The following is a 6,548-nucleotide window of genomic DNA, read 5'->3' on the forward strand; positions in this document are numbered from 1 at the left end:
CTATTGGTCACACAGGGCTGTCCCGAATTCATGAAGGGAGGGGACTGAACAAGGGAATGAATACTGGAAGGCACAGATCTTTGGGGTGTCATCTCAGGGGCTGGCCACCACAGCCGGAGTCAACTCCATCAGTGGTACCACATGTGTACCGAAGAAGATGATTGGAAGGTTAAAAAAAAAAAAATTGCACAGGCAAATAACTGTTTCTTTCTTTTCATAGACTTTCAAGCCAACATTTTTCTCATACTTTAGCTTTTAGGTACTTCTTACTGATTTTCTTTTACTACCTTATTGACCAATTCTATTTCTAAAAGCATCACAAATTGTGTGTAATCAGGTTTTTCCCCCTGCTCTTAGCATGGGATATCTTATTCACTGTTGTTGGTAAGATTCTTAATGTAAGCCAAGGAAAATATATTCAAACGTTAGCACAGAAGAGGAATAACAGGGGAAACGGACTTCTAACTCAGATTGGGCTGGGGAGGGTGGAAGAGTCTAGAAAGACTTCTCAGAAGTCAATGGATTTAGCAGCATAAAATAAAAATAATTCCAGTAACTTTTTATAGCAAAGCAGTTCCAATGGAAACTATTAAAAAAAAATAGCTTCTGGACTAAAAAAATTTTTTCTAGTGGAATTTCCATCTTCTAAATATTCATCTCAATACTTTTCAGGAAAGGGACAAACTATGATAAAACTAAGAGCTAATCAGAGCGTGTTAGTTATTGAAATTTGTTTTTATTCCTGTGATTTTATTAACAAAAGAGAGCTGCTTGCTATTTCACCCATGCTAAATGAGAGATAATATTTTTTACTTCCTTCTACACATGGAGACAAAAAAATAAGTCTTAATCTGACATCTAGAAGATCCCAACCCACATAATTGCAACTCATCAACATTTGTATAGTATAAAAATAATTCCAAATTAGTGAAAAAGAAAGATTTGGGGGAGATAACTGATGCCACAAGGCAAAAGTTTTAGTAAAAGGAGATCTGATAACATTTCCTAAATCTTACATGAGAAAATGGTTATTATCACATAGATGGCCATTAGCTAGGCAGGCCTGAAACTTCCTGGGACTTTTAAGAGTAGGATTTCTTTCCTCCTCCTCCTGTCCCAGTTCTTAACAAAAGTAGAGAAAAAGTGTTCATTCTAGACAAAAATCTTTCCTAAGAGCTGCTCTGCTGGTTTAGTATGATGCTCACCTCCTCAGCTTCCTACTGCAACCCCCCAGCTGCATAGTACATTCTAAGACCAGGATAAGAAAGTGAACCAGGGACGAAGAGATCTCTTTGGTACTTCTTTCGTGTGCTCACTAATTCTTGATGCCAAGGATGGCATCGAATAAACAGCAATTCACTCTAAGACAGGGACAAACCCAGGATTAGTAGGGTTTGAAGTTTATACAATTTGGGTTGGGTCCTTTTTTAAATTGAGATATAATTGGCATACAGCATTATATTAGTTTCAAGTGTACAATGTAGTGATTTGATATTTGTATACATTGCGAAATGATCACCACCATAAATCTAGTTAACATCTTGCCAAATATACTTAACAGAATTTTTTTATTCTGATGATGAGAACTTTTAAGATTTACTCTTAGCAACTTTCAAATATGCAATACAGTATTAACTATAGTCACCATGCTGTATGTTACATCCCCAGAACTTTTTTTAAATTTTATTTTATTATGTTATGTTAATCACCATACATTACATCATTAGTTTTTGATGTAGTGTTCTATGACTCATTGTTTATGTATAACACCCCAGAACTTTTTTATTTTATAAATAGAAGTTTGTACCTTTCGATCACCTTCACCCATTTTGCCCACCCCTTACCCGCCCCCCCTCTGGCAATCATCAATCTGTTCTTTGTATCTATGAGCTTGAGTTTTGGTTTTTGTTTGTTTGTTTAGATTCTACATATGAGATCATGTGGTATTTGTCTTTCTCTATCTGACTTATTTCACTTAGCATAATGCCCTCAAGTTCCATCCATGTTGTCACAGATGTCAAGATTTCATTCTTTTTTATGGTCGAATAATATTCCTGTGTGTGTGTATGTGTGTGTGTGTGTGTACACATCCTCTTCTTTATCCATTCATCCATTGATGAACACTTACGTTGCTTCCATATCTTGGCTATTGTAAATAATGTTGCAATGAACAAGAGGGTGCATATATCCTTTCAAGTTAGTGTTTTCATTTTCTTCAGATAAACACCCAAATGTGTGATTGCTAGATCACATGGTAGTTCTATTTTTAATTTTTTGAGGAACCTCCATTCTGTTTTCTGTATTGGCGACACCAATTTACATTGGGTTGGGTCATTTTTAAGAAAAACAATACAAAATTATGAATAGCAAATTGCTAGGACCCCTTCTGGGGAATGTACAGGACTTATACAAATGAAGGGCTCTACCGTTTATGTTCCATTAGTTATACTATAAGCTGCCTATCCAAGGGTATTAGGGATATTATTTCTTGGTGAGTCAGGATCTAAGTTTGGACATACTACATATTTTTCATGTACTAGTTGGCTTCAGAATATATATATGGCCGCCCATTATACAAAGGACCAAGAAGACCATACTTTCCTGGCAGTTGTAGATCTGCCACAACTTATGAAAACCTTCAATGGGAACAGAGAAGTCAACCAGCTCAGGCTGATGAAAGCCAATCAAAAATCAGCCACTAGAGTCAGATACGCAAAGAACAAAATTCCTAATGCAAACTATACCGACCTGTTAACAATCCTCAGAGACATTCAGACAACCAGAGGTCCCAATTTGGTCAAAGTCTTAGAAACTTTCCAATGAGAAAGAAAAGTTAGGATCTTGACATTTATATGTGGGCTCAGCGTTTCGATTCTAAATTGGGTTTGACTACAAATTTTTCTTTTTTCAAACTGTTCATAAGACTGTTGTTTACACTTCCTGTTGAGACAAACCTGTTATCAAACCTGTCACATTGTTCTTTCTTGGGAGCCAAAATAAATTCAGTTCCTACATCTCTTGCCCAGCTTTTTATTTTAACAATGGTAACATTCAATTTTATGGTCGCTTACCCCATTGCCTCCTCGTTGATAAGAAACCCTTCCTTGAAAAGGGTCCCACCAGGGGCACCTGGGTGGCTCAGTCAGTTAAGCATCTGCCTTGGGCTCAGATCATGATCTCAGGGTCCTGGGACTGAGCTGGTCGGGCTCCCTGCTCAGCGGGGAGTCTGCTTCTCCCTCTGCCCCTCCCCCCACTCATTCTCTCTCTTTCTCTCAAATAAATAAATAAAATCTTTAAAAAACAAAGAAAAGGGTACTACCAAAGTGCAATTTTCACACTATTAAAAACATAATTCCTATACCAATTGACAGTGATCCAGTGTCCAATATTTATTTAATTCATTAATGAGGAAGCCCGAAGGTCAACAAGTTGGTTCAAAGTGGATATGAGAAGGAGGGCTTTATAGAGTTTAGTGAAGAAAAAGGACTACTGAAATAACATTGCTACCATGGATACAAACCTGGTTAACGTCCTAAATGGAAAAAGACACAGGAGATTTGGGATCTTTTCAACCAGGCGGAAAAGAAAATCATCACACTTTGCCAGTTTTCTATAAGTTGACCTCTAACTTTACAGACTTATCAAATATCTGAGTACTAATCATCAGTACACTGGATGCCAAACAAGTTACATTCTGTTAAAGAGTCAGCTGAACCTTAGTCAAGCTTATAGGACAGTGCTCCCAGAACAGCATTTAAAGGCCATGAAATCAACTTGCTTCTTCCCAGATTTTATCTCATTTTTCTTAACATGACTCCAGGGTGGTGTGATTGCTGCTAGTTTCCAGTGATCGACAGTGAAATGACAAGATTTGCAGTTTGGTATTAGTATGCCCCTCAAGAATTTTGGTCTGGAATTCGAAGCCTTGTTGGTTGTCTTCTTTGGGTTTTAGGCTTGCAAAAGAATGTTTCTTCATGATTCATTTTTCTAACCTCTTGGTCCAAGAGTAGGCTACCAAATTAGCCAAAGTGAGCGACTGGTGATGGAACGAGTTGGGAAAATCTTAGGCTGGAAAAATCTTGGGCTGTGCTATGTATGGGTTGAACTGTGTTCCCTCCAAAGTCATATGTTGAAGTCCTAACCTCCAGTACCTCAGGATGTGACCTTACCTGGAGGTGGAGTGTTTACGGAGGTAATTGAGTTAAAGTCATTAGGGTGGGCCCTCATCCAATATGACTACTGTCTTCATAAGAAGGGGAAATTCAGACACAGACACTCATAGAGGGAAGACATTGTGGAGAAACACAGGGAGCAGACAGCCACCTACCAGCCAAAGACAGTGGTCTTTGGACAGATCCTTCCCTCACGGCCCTCAGAGGGAAGAACCAACCCAGCCAACATCTTGATCTGAGACTTCCAGCCTCCAGAACTTTGAGACCATGCATTTCTGTTGTTTAAGCACCAACTCCCCCAACCCCCAGGCTGTGGTCATTTGTTATGGCGGCCCTAGGCTGACTGTGGGAGTTTCCCTTCTGCAATCATGTGGAATGAGGATCTGATTTTGTTCAGGCTTGTGATCAGAACGCAACATCTCCCTGGGTGAGAGCTTTAGTACACAGCTATCAACAAGAGTCATGGGATTGCACTTTCAACTTCTGAAGTCCTGCTTCACTCCATTTATAATGAAAAATGTTCCAGTTGGCACATTAGCCAGGCTATCCTCCATCAAGATAAGTCCTAACATTCTCAGTGCACGCTAAGCCCCCAGGAACCTCACTGAGAATGCCAGAGGCCTTTTTGAGGCCAGTGGATATGATGGGCTACTCTTGATTACGGCTGCACACACCAGTTCTCTGGGCCATCCTATGGCTCAAAGCCACAGAAAGATCTGAGGAGGGTCTAGTGTTAAGCGGGTTCAACCGGTGCTGATCGGCAATAATTAGGACCTTTCTGGCAACAGAATACTTGATGTAGGTGCAGATTTTTCATTGATCTTCTTGTACCTAGTGAAGGCAGTGGCTTGTTTAAAACTAGTGAGGTTTCCTCTAAACTCCACAAGTTGTAAAAAGGTCTAGAATTCCAAGACTCTACCTGCATGTTGTGGACGGGTGGCCCCACCATGGTGCCCTGGTAACCTTGTGTGTATCCACAGAGGGTACATAGACAAGGCTTGGACCCCTCTGGATCTAAGTCTTGGCAGGGATGCCTCTGATCCTTCTGGAACATGAGAGCATGGGAGGCTTGTGAGGAGCTGCTTTGAACCCATTTTACCACTCACCTCCCTGTCTCGCCCCTGGGAGATATCAGCCTGGGAGACTGTCATATGATAGGTTTTTTTTCATGGAAATATATTTGACATATAACTTTGTGTAAATTTAAGAAGTACACATGTACATGATGTTCATTTGATACATTTATATATTGTAATATGTTTGCCACTGTCACAATAATCAGCACCTTTATCAAGTAACATAATTAGCATTGCTTTTTAGTGGCTGGAATAATTTAGTTCTACTTTCTGAGCAAGTTCGGTGATTATAATGCAATATTGTGAATATTCACTATGCTGTGTGTTAGATCCCTAGGATTTTTTTCCTACTCATCCCAAGTTTGTACCTTTAAACAACAAGTCTCCTATCCCTTCACTAGTATCCCTTCACTCCTTCCCTCCTCTAGTAACCGCCATTTTACTTTCTGTTTTTACGAGTTTGGTTTTTTTAGATTCCATATATAAGGGAGATCATACAGCGTTTGTCTTTCTCTGGCTGACTTATCTCACTTAGCATAATGTGCTCCGAGTCCTTCCATGTTGTGGAAATAACCCAAGCACCCATCATTGAATGAATGGATAAAGATGTGGTACACACACACACACACACACACACACACAGAGGAGTATTATTCAGCCGTGAGAAAGGATCTGCCTTATCATAAACTGGGTGCTGATAGGTATGAGGCTTTCTGCCTTGCCCCCTTAGGGCAGAGCTGCAGGCTATAAAACCACTTAGCTGCAGTCTAGAATATGCTCCTGAGCAACAGAGTGTCCTATCACTTGTGTTCCAGTCATTTGGCCTCCTTCGTTTCAGTACTGCCCTGCTCACCGGCCATGGGGAGCTATCCTCTTCCTTTCATTGTCTTTGTGAGTAAAGAACTAAATCTGAAAAGGGCTTGTCATTTCTTGACCAACAGAATCTGTCGTCTGGCTTTGCTTTGTGCTTGACACGTAATCACATGCTATCTAGCCAGAGACAAAGGCTGGGGTCTTGGAGGAAGAGGGAACATGAAAAAGGTTTTTTGTTCTGTTTTGTTTAAATATTTTATTTATTTATTTGAGATAGAAAGCACAAGCAGGGGGGAGGGGCAGAGGGAGAGAGACAAGCAGACTCCCCGCTGAGCGGGGAGCCTGATGCGGGGCTTGATCCCAGGACCCTGAGATCATGACCTGAGCCGAAGGCAGCTGTTCAACCAACTGAGCCACCCAGGCGCCCCGAACAAAAATTTTTTAAAGTGTGTGTGAGAAAATACTCACGCATGATGTGGTGAAAAAT

This window comes from Neomonachus schauinslandi, chromosome X, assembly GCF_002201575.2.
Source record: "Neomonachus schauinslandi chromosome X, ASM220157v2, whole genome shotgun sequence".
Lineage (NCBI taxonomy): Eukaryota > Metazoa > Chordata > Mammalia > Carnivora > Phocidae > Neomonachus > Neomonachus schauinslandi.